Here is a 15,938-nt window from a genome sequence, read left to right on the forward strand (position 1 = left end):
TATTGGAATGAATGTCTTCTTTTGGATATATCTGTACACCATGTATCTCTTGCCTTAATTCTGCCTTAGTTGGGGTGGGTTATATTAAACAGCCTTTAAGAAAGAGTTAAGAGGAAAACAGAATCCGCAAGATATCTTTATTGTGGCTGTTCTGTCTTACGATTCCTATTAGGACAGACTGTCCTTTATTTAAAAAAGAACTTGTTCACCCCTTTCGTTTGAGGAAAATTATTGGGAATATTCTGCTAGGATATTTACCATATTCATTTCGGAAGGTTGCTAGAATCAAATCGGGAAATATACCATGAGCATCTTTTGGGTCATAAAACAAAGCTATAACTCACTGAAAATGTACACTCTGCATAAAGCACTTTATTGGCCTGATAGCTGTTGGATCAGAAAACTTTTCAATAGTACTTTCAGAGAGCAATTATTTACCCCTGTAATCCTTGTATTCGAGTGGTCCATCAGCATTTGGGCAGAAAAGCACATCTGCACAAAATATGTTTTTGCTTAAAAAAGCCATTTCGGGGGGGGGAGGGGAGGGCAGGGAGATTGGTGGTTCTTCTGGTGGATAGAATAATAGAAGGTTGGAAATGTTTCACTTTTTTGTTGGACACAATTCTTTCCTGTTTCTGCCTTGCTAATCCCTAGAAGCCATCAAATGCATTCCACTTCAAGCCTTAGTCACACTCTGGCTTCTGCATGCTACGTCTCCATGTGAGTTTGTATTGCACTGGGGCATGAGTTATATGTTAGCATTATGAAATTCATTCATCAGCACATAAAGGCAGAGTACTTATTTTGGGTTTTGATATTCCCACAAATTTTTCTATCTGGAGATGCGTGTTAAACTTAAAGCGCTTAGAGCTCACTGTCCTGCACACAGCAACTTACTCTTTCACTGAGCTGAACAAAGGGGACTGCTTGCTTACAAAAGGTTTGAAGATGCCTATTTCTTGCTTAGCTAAAGGAAGCTGTGCTAACATTGAAATTGGCCCCCTCTGTAATCATTAAAAGTCAAGGACTATAATTCTACACAAACCTGTAAAAAACAAAAAAATGAACCCCAAAACCCCACCTTACTTTATTGTATATATATTACGTTTGGAACAGACGAGAAGATGGCATGAAAAAAAAGCAGCGCGGTAAAAAGGTGTTGGTAAGCCTGCCCAATGGCAGGGCAGTATTATCTGCATGTTTGTCCAAACTGCCCACAACTGTGGCAAGTGCAAAATGATACCTGTGAAATCTGGCCCTAGACGTTAACAGCAGGTACCTGTGCTATCCGAACGTCACCAGTACAAAATTAGTCTGGGTCAGAAATGGGTATGTGGTACAGAGTTGAATCAATTGCCTGACAGAAGGTTTGTGCTGCTTTTACATTAGTTGCAGGACAACAGACATAATCAGACATCTGATCCCACATGAAGCCTTCTAGCGTGAAGTTCGCCTGGCAAAACGAAGTTCGCCTGGCAAAACAGCTTAAATGCATTTGAACCTATGAGTAAATTTGTATCAGACTAGCGTTTTACAGCATGTGGCTGCAGCACTTTTATCCTGATACGCAGAACCCTGAAGTTAGGTTTATTTTAACACCAAATCGCTGCTTCAGCCTGTACCCGCAAAACCAGATGAGAAAAACATCACCAGATGAGCCATTTCCCTTCAAGTAAGTCGAACTTCAGATGACTTTGGGTTTATGTTATTGCTAATTTAGTGATGCTTTAATCTGGTTTGTTAATGTCCAGCTTGTATATTGCTTTGTGTCTCGGGCATTGTTTGTCTAACATCTTGGAAACTTCAGTAACAATATCAGCAGATGGAGAAAAGAGATGTCTTCCTTTGAAATATCCACATTGCCTTAATTTGGGTTGCTTCTGCATCCTAAATCTTATGTCTTCCTTCCTTAACTTGGAGCACAATTTAATTAGTATTTGAAAACCTAATATAACCACAGCTATGTCCAAGAGCTATATGATTTTCATTAGACATTGCGATTAGTCACATCTGAGACTTCAAAATAAATTAGTTTGTGTAACGCTCACATTGCAAACTCTTCGCCCGAAGACATTCTGCTCTAATTGCTCATCATTTTGCACAGATACTAGCAGATGTTTTAGCAAGAATGATCGGTTCATCACAAGACACTGAGCTGTGATTAACAGGGTCTTACGACACTTGTTGGTTACCCGGGTTTGTATGCTTTGCTACAATCAGGTGTGTTCCATCTGTTGGCTGCAAGATTCTGGTGCCACAACTGAGGAACAGGAAGGTGAAATAATAAACACAGCTGCCAGCTCTGAGTCAAAGTACAGCCTGGGTTTATGGGCTCTGAAGCTCAGCTCAGCTGCAGTCAGAGGTGTAACTCTTAAGAAAAGAGAGCTCAGAAGAGCTAGATTGGGAGGGAAATGGAGTGGAGAAAAGAATTACTCTTGGGCAGTATTGTCCACGTGGTGGTTTGGGTGTGACTAGGAACACAGTGAAGACAGTGGTGTGATGCCCGAGTGCTGCTTGCCAGTCCCTTAGAGTCAGCTTCCCCTCCTCTTCCCTCAGACTTGTGAAGACGCTGCTACGTAATGACTTCCATTTTATTTGCCTTTTGAAACACATTCTCCAGAGGCGTGAGGATTGGCATTTTGGGTTATCAAGCAGAGAAACAGCTATGGAATTGGTGTTCTCTACAACCTGCCCATTCTCCAAAACAGTCTGTCCGACTGCCATCAATAGAAAAGGAAGGTAAAAGTATGGTTCTGCCAACAACGATGAGAATGGTTAAAGCAAATGGCTAAGCTCGGCACTGAAAATGTACAATTTCATTGCCCCACAAAGAATGCTAGATACATCCTACTTTGAAATACTTTAATTTAGTTAGACCTTTTCAGTATTTGATTTCCTCCATACTACTTCTCTTTACTGCTGACTTTCTGCAGGATATTAATGTGCTCTGCGTGACTCTTGCCAACTCTCAGTTTTCAGGTTACTGTAGTACTCTCAGAATCAGGTCCAAAGACAAACACAAATACAGAAACGAGGCAAGCTGTGAGGATTAGAGCTTCTTGAAAAATTGCCCCACAACACAGCTAGTCACGGAAGAAAACAAATTGATAATTATAGAAATGGTAGAAGAATTAATTTGTTTTTTCACTGAAGACTGGTTGGTGAAAACAGCTGGCTAAACAACGACGAAAATCTTTGAAGGCTTACAAAGTTTGCCTCAAAATATTTACAATCAATTGCCGATACAAGCGTTTGACCTGCTGTAGAAAACAGAGCACTTCAGAGAAGAGAGTGTGCCTGAGAAGGCATTGCATCCTCTTGTTTGTATGCACACCTTCACAACCAAAATCCTAGGAGCTGCTGTCCTTGAAAGGATAAGGGAGCAGGAACTCCCAGGACAGGAGCAGGAAGGGACACTTAGGATGAAGTAGAAATGGAAGAGATATAAGGAAGAGCAAACAGGATGGTCAGAGGAACAATCAAATATGGCAAGATGGTTCAGCCAACTAGAAAGCAGAGACTGAGGGCAGTATAATAGACTTACGGAAAAATGTAGGCAGCTGAGCAGAAAACAAAGCATTTAATTTACAATCTCTTTCAATACAAAAGTCACAGAGGATCACCTGAAGTGTGCAGGGTCCCAGTTCAGGAAAACCAGAAGTATTTCTTCATAGACTGCCTGTGTAAGCTCTAGTGTTCTCCACCACAAAATGTAGCACATGGCAAAAGTTCACATGGGTTCACAAAGGGCTTAAACATCATAATAGAGAAAACTCAGCTGATGGACGTTAATTACAAAAATACCATCTTTCACTCTCGAAGTCCATGGGCCACATGTCACCAAGCGCCAGAAGCAGTCTCTAGGGGAAGAATCATTACTTGACAGCCCATATTTGTACTCTTTCTTCCCTACATGTCTACTACAAAGTATTAGACAAGGGCTAGAGATATTTTTGATCTGATCCGGTACATGTGTCCACACGAGGGCCAGCTCATACAGAAACAACTGGAGGTAGCACTAACAGCTGAGGAAAAACCCAGAAAGCCTGTGCTACAATCAACTGCAGGCTCCCTTCAACTGAATTAAGGCTGCCCTTGGAGAAGCAGCCATGTAAGCACCGAATTTGCTCCCTACCACCCCAGAAGGCGATGCCTCCAGGGTCTGTGACAGCTGTCCCCCCGCAGCCTGCCACTGGGAGGGAGTGCTGGGGACACAGGGGCTGCCTGGTTCAGCTGCTACTGCAGAGCAGAGCCCATCGGAGCCCTAAAGCTGTACAAGGCTAGTGTCCGGCTTCATTTGGCCCCAAAACAGGGTGATAAATGACAGGGACTGAGCCGAGCTTATGCCCTGTCCTTTAAAATGAGCACTAGACTGGGAATAGATACTGCTCACTTGCAAGTCAGGAGCAGGTATCCCAAAAGTTGCGTATAAATGGGTATCTGGGCTTTTTTGTTCAGCGGTGCACAGGGGTGTCTGTGAAGGCTTCTCCCAGGTCAAATGCAGCTTTTCCTCCCCCTGTGTGGGAGCTAAGGAACACAAAGGGGCGCGCAACTGCTGAAGCCTGGTGTTTTTTTCTCACTGAAATGTGCAGTGCAGCAGGCGGGAGAGGGCTGTGCTGGGGCGGGCAGGCCAGGCCCGAGGGGGACCAGGACGGCCTGCGAGGCTCTCCCCGGCAATCCACTGCTGGTCAGGCAGGGAGAGAAGGGGAAGAGCACATGCTGGCGCTCACCTCGGTTACGTCCCAGAGCATCTGTGGGGAGCCCGCTTCCGAATGGCCTCCCAGCAGCACACATCAAAGGGCGGCTGGGTGCAGGGGCCCGCCAGGCAGACTCCCGCCCCAGCGAGCAGCTCACCCAGGCCCCCAGGCAGCTGCTGCCCTGTGAGGGCTCTGAACCCTTCCGGCCCAAAGACGGCCCCCAACAAACAGCAGCTTGTGATGATGAAAACCCATTTTGCTAATTCCCAAGTCTCTGTTTCTGACCAGTTTAAATCCTGGAGTGAGTCAGGACAAAAAAAATCAGTCTTCCAAGAGGAAAAATAAGTAAATAAATAGGTAGGTAGATAGATATGTCTGACACATCAGTGCAGACCAGTTGAAATACAGCCTGGACTTTGCCTCATTCCACAGCTGAAGGAAGCTGAGTTTTGCATGCCGGAGAGCTGCAGGCAGGGAGGGCACCCTGTCCCCTGTCCCATCCCCCCAACCCTCCTCATCCACGGCCTCCAGCGGCCAGGCCAGGCCAGGCCAGGCCGGCAGAGGGCGGCCACGGATGGGCCTCACGATGGAGCCCGAGTCGGTGGGGTCTCATGGTCCTGCGTTAAATATGCGAGGGTTTTTTTTCCCTCTTTCTTTGGCTTGCTTTGTTTTATGGCAGCAACCGAGCAGAGCTGCACCCTGGGCCTTGTCTCCTGTGAAACAGCAATAAAAGAGCTCTAAGTGAGGGTCGGGTGTCCGCCAGCCTCCTGCGGGCCACTCGCTGCAAATGGCGGCGCTGGCTAACAGCTGGCAGTGCCGCCCGGGGCGAGGCCAACCCCGAAGGCAGCGGGGTGTCCGTTCCCTCCCGTCCCGTCTCATCCCCGCCAAGTGAGCATGCCTCCGGTTTGTGAGCGTGAGGGTTTCACCTCCCGGCAGTGCCGGGGGCAGCTGGGGCAGGCAGCCAGCCTCACCCCGCTCCTGAGGCACCCAGACACAGGGGGCCGCCACTGCCAGCCAGGCCCCTGGGTGCGGCGGGGGCTGCCGCTGCCCGGGGGGTCTGGCTTTGGTGTGTCCATAATTGTCCCACTTGCTTTCTAGTGTGAACCACCAGACATCTCAGTTGTGTAGATACTTTCTTCAACATAGCTCCCTCACTTCAAATTGGCAGAGGCAGGATCTGCTGGGGGGCTGTTGGCTCGCTCTATTCCACGTCTCGCTGGCACCCAGTGTATTTTCACTCGAGGCTTTGTGAGTAAGTGAAAGTCCCATGTCCCTCCCGTCCTAATGCCTGTGAACTGCTGCTGAACGAATTCACGAGTTTTCTTATTTTCCCTTATTGAGAAAGAATGACTGATAAAGCTAATGAACATAGTGCTGCATGTGGTTAATGATTAACGAAGAAGTGTGGGACAAGCACAGTAGCAATGAAGACCAGATAGGAAAAGCCCTAGAAATTTCTTGAGATTAAAATTCCTTAGCTGCTTCTGGTGACCTCTTCCTCACAGGACGGGAGAGTATAAGGGCACTACAGAAAATACGTGTTTCCAAAGTACCTGGAAAAGGAGTGAAATCTCCAAACAGGTAAGGATAAACTCACTAATGTCTGAAAGTGAAATTATCTCTGTACTTTCACCAAATAATCCGATCCAACAAATCCGCATAATTTGTTAAGTATTAAGCTAGTGAGCATTTAGAAATGCAGCATAATATGCTAAATGTAATTCTATTTTAATTGACATGTGCTTAAGCCAATTTTCTTGAGCTAGTCAAGAATTCATGGAGTATTTTAAAATCAAAACTTTGCAATTCACAACATTATTAAGAGAATCTATTCTTAACTGCTTCTAAAAATTGACTTGGGGGCACTGCTGGTAAAGTGAAGCAGTCTGGAGGGATGGCAATAGCTCTGAATGATGGCATACTGGGCAATCTAGGAGCTGAATCCCAGCTAACAAGGGAATTTTATTAACCTTTTCAAATTTGGTGAGAAAAAAATTCTTATTTGTTTGAAAGTTCTGTTCTTCTGTTCCTGTAGCTTGGTTTCATTGTAAATGTGTCACATTGGGCTTGTCCTCTTGTAGAGGTCCTGTTTATGGCACAGGAACTGCAGTAACCCCCATACATTGACATTACAATTTTATGTGTGGCTAAATGTAGAGCAGCAAAAATTATTTCAACACTGCTGGGGTTCAGAGAGCAAGAAGATGATGAAATTGGAACTACTGTTGATAGATACATAGTTGGAAAAAGAAAGGGGAATAAAATGACAGTTTTTACCATTTGTTACATGAATTTGCCGTTTATGTCAATGCTAAATAAAAGGAAAAAAAAAGAATAGATACCCTAATAAAAGTGTGACGAAAAACAAGTTTCCAATATAACTGTGATGTGTGCTGAAAAGTTTCCTCAGGAGAGTGAGACTTGAGGGAAGAGCATCCTGGAAGTCTGACATTCAAAGTGTGCACCCCCCCCACCAGTAAGCAGACTAAAAGCAAAGTGAGGAAACTGGAATGTCTGTTGCACAAATAGGGGATTTACTGAGACGAAGGGGATGGACTGTCAATTTTTAATTATGCAGCTATGTCCTTTCTGCACACATAATGGGGTAAAACTGTTGCTTCACTGGTAAAACAGACTATCATCTCTCCTATCTGTCCCATACTGTGAAGTTAGCAGAGTGAAATAGCAGGACTGGGGTAGGTGGAAGTTTCATCTCTTTAGCAGTTTAAAAGATAATATAAAAACTCTGTTAACAAAGAGGTTGCTGAAACCTAATGTTTGGGAGAACAGTGGGTGTTAAGTAAGGAGACAGAACCGGACAGTTTTCAAAGGTGGCTGCAAGCTGGCACATTAATCTTGTGAAAGTGCAGAAAACTTGAGATGTATTTTGCCTTCCCCCTTTATCAGTCAGCTGGCTTCTGTTGAACTACTGTTTCATGGGAAGTATGCAGAGCCAAGACAAGTAGGTGAGGGGATGGGTGATGGAGTTTGAGATCGTGAGTTGTTATACTTACCAATGTTATATGTAGTGGAAAGAGAACTGCTGAAGGTTGTTTAAAGTTGTCAGAGGGTTTCTTTGGATGGTCAATTGATACACATCCTTGGGAAATTTCCCTGTTGCTTCAGTCTTTCCCACATTCTCCCTTTAGTATATGTTTCTTACTCTGTTCTTTCCATTATACATCAAAAAGTGGTCGCTTCATTCTTCTGAGGCACCAAAAACGATACCTTTTTTTTCAATCGCAGATAATATATTGCATAATCAGCAAAAATAGATGGCCAACAGTATTTTGTAATACCATCATTTGTGAGTGAAAAAAATTAATCCAATCTATACAACAAACTCAACTTACTTCCAATGTATCCTAATCACAATCCTGTTATGCAGCTCAACGAAGTCCATTGCCTCTGCCTGTACACAGGCCTCCGGTGTTCCTCCGATGAGTGTCTCCCCATCTAACCAATGCTCATGCTGGTTACATGTTTTATCTCTTTGCAAAGATCTCTTTCCTGTAGAAAACATTTTGAATGCAACAACTGTTTTGTTGTACATTTTTCACTTTCTTGATCCTGTGCAGATTGCATCTCCATCTATTCACAAACAAATAAATAAACAGGAGAAGAGATCTTATTTATGTTAGATAGTCATTACTTGAAGGGTAAACAGGGATTTTAGTGTTAGTTAAACAGAGAGCTGGCAAGAGCATTGTAAACTTAAAAGGTTGCTCTTACAGTTTACTACTAAATAACACTATACCATTTTTTCCCTCTTGCTTTTGAAAGGAATGTTTGTTTTTAAAATTCAGGGAAAGTTTGCTAAGCTTTGTGAAGGTGTAATAGATTTTAGTCTCACCCTTCCTGGTTGTATGTTTTCAGAGCAACTGGATGGTTTATAAGGAGTCAAATGTACTTTAATGTTGTTATTCTTGTATTATGTCAGATGTATTACTTTATTCCTGATTTTATTCTTTGCAGTTTCAAAGGCAGACAATTAGAGAGATTCTGCCTCTAAGTAGATGACAACTGATGTGAGGATTAATGGCAGCACATGATATTTTTTCCGATTGATTCTCCATCAGTGAAATGTCATGCTGTAAGTCTGGATGTAGGAACATGGGGTGACCTGAAGGCAACGATGTGACTCCAGTACTATGTAACCTACCAAACAGTCTCTATAGAGGATGTATCTCCCAGTCTGTTACATACAGCCTATCTTTACAAGGCTGGATATGAAGCAGAGAGCTTAGGAAGGTTTTGAAGTGCTTTGAACAAAGATAAGGTGGAAAGGTTTCAGTCAGTGAAAGGGGTATAACGAGAGAGGACATGGGACTATTCTGATCTTAACACTGGAGACAACTGAAGCCACAGTAGCAGTAACTCTGCATTCCAGTAGAAGCTGGAATACGTATGACCCTAAGTGAGGGTTAGTATTAGCATTTCAGAATTTCAAGCCAGACTTGCCAAACTTGGGTTTGTGACATTGCTTATGCTTCAGAAAATTCTTTTTCTTATATACCAAGTACCATCTATTGTCTGATTGCTAGGGTGATGTCTGGTGTTAGCAATACTGTCATGTAATTTCGAGTTCAAGGGATACAGGAGCATCTTAAAATGCATAGAAGGTTGCTACAAAAAGGAAGGGAATAATCTCTTTCTGCTTGGTGGACAGGATGTAAAGTAACAGGCTAAAATTGATGGAAAAGAGATCCTAGAAAAAAAATGCACTGGAGCGTATGGTTTAGGAAGGCTATAAATTCAGTGTCACAGTAATGCCACTGTTAAGTTGCTTATAACACCTCCCTATGTTTTGCCCTCATTTGCACTCAGTTGTGCTGTTGACGGACTCTTTTATTTAAATGAGAAAAATCACAGGTTTTAAGATTTTCTTTTCTCTGACACATGACAGTGCAGGTACAGTTACGTGAAATAACAGGAAGCAAGCATCATTACTATGACTACCTAGTAATGTAAAAAAGCGCGATGGGAAATTACAGAAATACTACATATGGTACTTTCTGCTTTTAAAAACAGTCTGAGCTCAGAAAATTAAAAATAATCCATCTACTCGTAGAACCAGGAGTGTGAATTTCAAGGTGAATATACATTTCCAGGTACATTGGACAGGCTGAAGGCTGCTGAAATGCCAGCATGCTGGGGAGATGGCTGGCAGACACCTTTTCATCTCAGACACTACCGTAAAGGAATTGGTCTTTCAGTGGGCTCATACTGTCCCTTTCTGTGCTGTTCCTTTAAAGGGAGGGAGGGAGAATGAATGCAGAGGATTTAGGAGGAGGTAACATTTCTTTAATGGCATCCTGTGGGTGCATTATCTTGCGGAGACCTTTTTCTTTGTATCTCACTCTGATTAGCACATTTCTTTGTGCAGTTTTAAAATGCTTGGACAGTTTTCCCTGAAGAAGTACATGTGCCTTCCAGCAGTTTTAAATTGCTCTTGATGTGTTTGATATCCTTTTACATCTGCAAACCCATCAGAATCTTGCTGAGTTCTTGACTGCAGTGCTTCCTGTGGTAATTATATTTTCTGCAGTTTTAACCACACATCATGTGAAAAAGTGTTTCCTTCTGTCTGTTTTTAATCTGCTATCTTTTAATTTCACTGAGTAGTCCCTCTTGGGCTTTTGAAATTTGAAAAACAGTTGTTCTTTATCTTCTCCCTTTACTCTTTCTTTCCCTTATCCTTTCCTTGGCTTCCCTCATGTTGTTCTGCTTTCAAAGCTATCCAGGCCCACTCATTTGAATCTTCCCTAGAGGAGGGGGTAAGTGCCTTTGAAGAGAAATCTTCTCTTAAACTCCAGGAGGGCAGTGAAGTCTTTTTGAAAGTGAAAGTCTGAGAGAATATTGAATATTCCAGAACTGTTCCAACAATTGATCAAAAGTCACTAGAATATTTTTTGCATGATTCACCAACCTGTTCTTATTGGATCCAAACTTCTTGCTATTCTTGATCATACTACTTATTAAACAGAGGTTTTCATTCAGCCGTGCCACCAAGGTTGCTGAGACTAAGTCCATTAGTTTGGCCCTTAAGATTTTTGGAGGCTTAATTCCACCCTCCCTCTGTATGCTATGTTACTTCAGAATTAATGTTGCTGAGCTTCCTGAGACTCTGTACTGACTATTCAACATGTGACATTCCTAGCTCCCCTCCCCAGTTCCTGTGGCTGCATCTTTAATAGGAAAAAAAAAAAAAGGGGGGGGGGGGGAATGTGGGAGGGATGGTGGGATGATGTCCTTTCACTGCAAGCTTTCATATGCTTACTAACAAATACAAAAGCCCGAGGTAATGCAGCTTTCACGTGTTTTAGGCAGCTGATGTAGAGGATGTCTACCAGACCTCCTCGGCAGGTACTGCGGTTGAGATGGGACATACAAAGAATGGACCAGGAGGAATACTCACTGTAGTGATGGCTAGTGACAGGTCTGAGACAGGACATGATGAGTAAGCCTGTACTGTAATAAAAGATAAACTAACATCTAAGAGAACTTGTGGGAGAGAAAGAGGAATATTGCATGTATGTTTTGGCCATGGCTGTTGACACCTACTCAAGATGTTCCATAAGATGATAATATTTTCTGCCCAAGCATGAAGGACCAGTTAATTTTGCAGAATTTGCATAGGAAGTGGAAACACCCAGGGAACAAAAGAATGGATCTTTGGGAGGAAAGAAATGATGATTAGAGAATATCTTTTTGAAACATCTGTCATGAAAGGTAGAAACTAGGAAGGTGTTAACAATGTCTTTATATTAAATATTAAAAGGTTAATAATTAAAAGCATCCTATTGATGATCTAAATCTGAGGGGGAAAACCCCTCATATCACTAAGTTTCCAAAATAACGTGTAAATAAAATTTAATGTTACACTGTAGATGCAGAGGAAAGGCTTGATTTTAGAGAAATAGATTGGAAATCTCTGTATGACTATGCTTAATGCTATTTAGTATTAAGGACCAATGATAAACTGGGGTATACAGTCAAACTTCGTAACAAATGTAGATACAGAATTATCATTGTCCAGAAATACAAGTCCTCAAATCAAATAAATTTTTTGGTATTCATTCATTCATTCATTCATTCATTCATTCATTCATTCATTCACCTTAATTAACCAATTCAACTGATTAATTCAAACTAACCAATTAAGTAATAGAAAACATTTGGAAAGCTTTGTAAACAGTAACAGCATAAGCCTAGCTTTAAGGAATGTGCATACTCAAACAGAAAACTTTTCACACCCCAACTAAAGTGCAAGTACAGGCATCCCTGGGCAGTCACCAGCTAGCAGCAGGGCCCTGCCGCAGGCCTTAGTGGTTTCCCTACCGGCCATGTGGCCTGAGCCAGCAGAAAAAACAGCCAGCTCTAACTGGATGCACACGTTACACATACTCCCACGTTTTTCTTTTCTTTCTGTTTTTTAGCATTTTGATCGTTTTTCTTCTGGCATAATCTTCTGTTTCTTCAGTATTCTTTTTCCTCCAAAGAAATTTGTATTTAATGTTGGCATCTGTCCCTAGAATCCTTCTTTTACCATGTCCTAGAATTTATTTAATTATTTCGTGATACCTTCCTTGTCACGTTTGTTGAGGATAATGACATACTACTGTACAGCCTTTACTCAGGTGGGTATGTAAACACATGCTTATATACGTTAAGCTCCTGTTACAAGATCTTTCCGGGCTCTCAGAAGTCCTTTATTTGCTGGCTGCTAACATGACAGGTGCCTCACGCTCTCTCTCCTGTTTTCTGTTGCCTTGATTTGGCATTGTTGCCAGAATTTTTTCTTGGTACTGCTGACTGGGACGACGACTCGTCCCCTCATGTGCCTGCCTTGCCAGCTTTTTAATGGGCCCATATTATGCCATTATCTTTAGATATCTGGAGACCAGGTACATAGGTGTTGATTCCTGAGCAAGTATTGCAAGACCACAGTTCTGGGGCCTGTCACACCTGCTGGGATGATGCATCAAAATTTGTTGTATCCAAAGCAGCATAAAACATCCTTTTGCTCAAGAAAAGTATCTGTAAAAGGAAACCAGAAGGAAAACAGAACAAATGTAGACCTTGAAGCACCATTCATTTATCTGAAAAGCAGCAGGAAGGTTATCTTTTCAACCAAATAGGAAACGGTATGAATATAAATGGCTCATTCAATAGGTATACAACAGGACAAACAGAGAGAGAAATATGAAATGGATAGTGCTAGATGATGGAGTGTAGCTGAGCTGTGAGTACAGGAAGTTGTGTCCTCTGCTGTAATTTGTACGTTATTCTCTGCTTCACTGCACAGTGCCTCTACACTCCCAGTTCAATCCCAATCCCAATATTCAGCCCATTTTTCCTGGAAAAAAAATAATTAAATTTAGATGCCTGATGCAGATGTGAATACAGCTTCATTGTAAGAAAACTTACAGCTCCACCTGTCTCTATTCCAAATTCAGTAGGCAGAGCCATAGCGAATGTTTTGAGTCTTAACACATGTTCTGGATCCCTTACTCCCCAGTCTTCTTCCACATGCTAGTTGAGGATGCTTCTGGTCACCTTGCCATCACAGTTTTACAGCTTGTCTTCCTGGGTAACAGCAGTAGCAGCCAGCAGAGCTATAAGCTGCAGACCTGAAGAGAAGTGTATTGTCTTGAGGATCCAGAAATACTGTCGGGCTTTTTGTGACAGGTTGCTATCCTAGGGCTGGTAGAAACCAACTGTTTTTTGTAAGTAAGTATCCATTGAATATATAACACTATTTCTCATGCTTTTTCAGTGAATAGCAAGTGTCTTCCTTTGTAAGGAGGTCATGTAATTCATCCCCTGTTTAACATCGCATTGAGTTATTTCCTTTATCTTAGCAATGTTGCAGGCTTGGAATATGCTTGACATGCATTGTACTTGCAGTTGAAGAATCTTGAGCTAAACTTTATTTTTCTATATAGTAGATTAATTACTCCAATTATTTTTCTTGAAGACTGTAGTTACATAGCATGTAGACTACTGACCTGGGTTGTATGAGTTTATTATTGTGTAAGACACAGTAAATAAATCATAATTTTGATGAAAGGTTAGTGTGATTTTACATGCCAAACACATATTAAGAAACAAAATTAGCAACCAATGTAAAATATTAACTGCTAGTAAATCATTCACAAATCAGCGAACGTAGATGCAGAGCAGTTTTCTTAAGTTTTGCTTCAGTGGGCAATAGGCATAGGTTTAGATTGGTGTCTTGTTGAAAGAGGGAAACGGAAAATATTATCACCTAGAATTCAGCAGAAGCTATCAGCAGGTAAAGTATTTTGCTCCATGTAACATAAAATGTGGTAGTGATTCTCCCTCCCTCAGCATAGTTTCCCTCCATTCTGTATTCTCTGAGCACTGAAGAAGAGTGAAAAATGACATTTTTTAACCACTTCCTGCTGACAAAAGTTAGCCTGGTGGGAGATGTGGAAGAGCTGTCTCTTAAGACTATGCAAATCAAGATCACTTCTAAATAAAAGAGATTTTTTTTTCGAAGAGTTAGCAGGAAGAAAAAACCCAGAAATCTCAAAACTCCCAAAAATTTCCTAGACTGTCTTTCAGAGAACTATGCAGAATGTCAGACTGCTGTAAAGGCAGGTTGCTTCTAGACTGGCAGCATCTGACCTCAGCACGCAGAGGTTCAAAATCTGTGCCTCTGACCAGAGACAAACCCTGCCAGAGTGTGGGTGGGGAGGTGCTGCCACTTTAGACCTGGCCTAGATATAGGCCATTTGGATTCCAAATGGAGTTGGAGCCAAATGTGGTAGCACAGAAAAATAAGCTGGAAGAGAACAACCCTTCCTAGCAAAATATTTAATGGAAGCTGCCCCTGAGGACTTACCCAGAATTGCACAGCATATGGCAAAAACTTGCATTTGTACTTGAAAACAAGAACTTGAACTAAGGTCTCTGAGCACAAAGGTAATGAATGCATCGGACTATCCTTCATGTTTAACTGCCTGCCTCCTCCAGTCACACGTAAATCCTGTCTAAATGAGAGCCTGTCTCTCCTAATGATAATGTGGAAGCTGTGACTATCTATCTGAGGTGTGGAAGTGAACAGTATCATAAGGAGAACAGATGGCAGGCAGTTCTGAGTGGGGACATGGCTGGCTGCGCTGTGGTGAAGCTACCTGCAGCAGCTTAAGCTGTTGTCTTTCCTGGCTGGCTGTTTTGCCTCCTAGCTGGAGATGATTGCCCTTCTTACTGAGTTGGCAGGATGGAGCGTGTGAACACTTGGTGGCTCTGTCACCCAATGCTACAGGGACAGGCAGGTTCTTTTAGGGATCCTTGGCAGAAAGAGGACTGGCCACAGGGTTGTAGTTACAATTAGCTAAACAAATAGCTTTATTATTACATAAAATATTTAATTATCAGCATAGCTTATTGTTATCTACAATTTCTAGCATTTAGTGTAGCTCATTGTTGCACAAATTTTTTATCAATTATCATACTTTCAGTTAAGCAAAATTTCTAGTAATCAGTATAGCTTTTTTACTATCTAGAGTCTTTAGTTACCTAGACTTTTAGTCACCTGGACCCTCTGCAGATTGGGTCAAATTCTTAATAATCGGTGCATGATACAATAATCATAATCTGGACTCAGACTTTACCCAAAAGAACATGAGTCACTCACTCAATCTTTGGAACAAGAAAACAATGGTGCATGTGTCCCAGACCGCTGGGGGATCATGGGTTTTGCTGTCCAGCAGCAGCACTTGCAGCTGCTTGATTTTATAAGCAGTATCTCATGTGCCGTTACACTTCCCTGTTCCATAACGGGTGTCACCACATCCTGGCAGCAATGCTCGGTGGGCAAATAATCTTGTCAGAATGCTGGCAGGGGATCTGGCTGTTCTATAACGGGGGTCATGTTATCTTGGTGACAACCACAGTGTTGAAAAAGGGAAGAGAGATGGAGGTGATATGTGATCAGCACGCTTACATATTATGGCTGTTTGTCTTAGGAAATGGTGTTGGTTATGCTAACCATATTACCAGGAGTCAGGAGCAAGGCATACGGGTCACATGGCTCCAATGGAAAGCCTCTCATCTTAGTGTAAATGCATCTTCCTAAGCAAAAATCATACATTGCACTCAAGCAGTTGAGGCGTGTACCTATATCACTGCCACCTCTGAGACGGAGACAATAACCCACAGCAGAAGGTAGCAAACATTACCTTACTCATCGCTTCAGCTGTGAACGTGTGT

At 42.3% G+C, this 15,938-nt stretch overlaps 1 protein-coding gene across 1 annotated transcript in view; it reads left to right on the plus strand.

Annotated features, from left to right (window-relative positions):
• Positions 1-6,198: 6,198 nt before the first annotated feature.
• The window catches only part of DDC (dopa decarboxylase), a 78,307-nt gene continuing 68,567 nt past the window's right edge, over positions 6,199-15,938 (plus strand). Inside the window, exon 1 of the mRNA XM_076330282.1 lies at positions 6,199-6,278. The gene's annotated coding sequence lies outside the window, so the exon portion shown is untranslated. The remainder of the gene's footprint in view (positions 6,279-15,938) is intronic.

The sequence above is a fragment of the Aptenodytes patagonicus genome, chromosome 2, assembly GCF_965638725.1.
Source record: "Aptenodytes patagonicus chromosome 2, bAptPat1.pri.cur, whole genome shotgun sequence".
Taxonomy (NCBI): domain Eukaryota; kingdom Metazoa; phylum Chordata; class Aves; order Sphenisciformes; family Spheniscidae; genus Aptenodytes; species Aptenodytes patagonicus.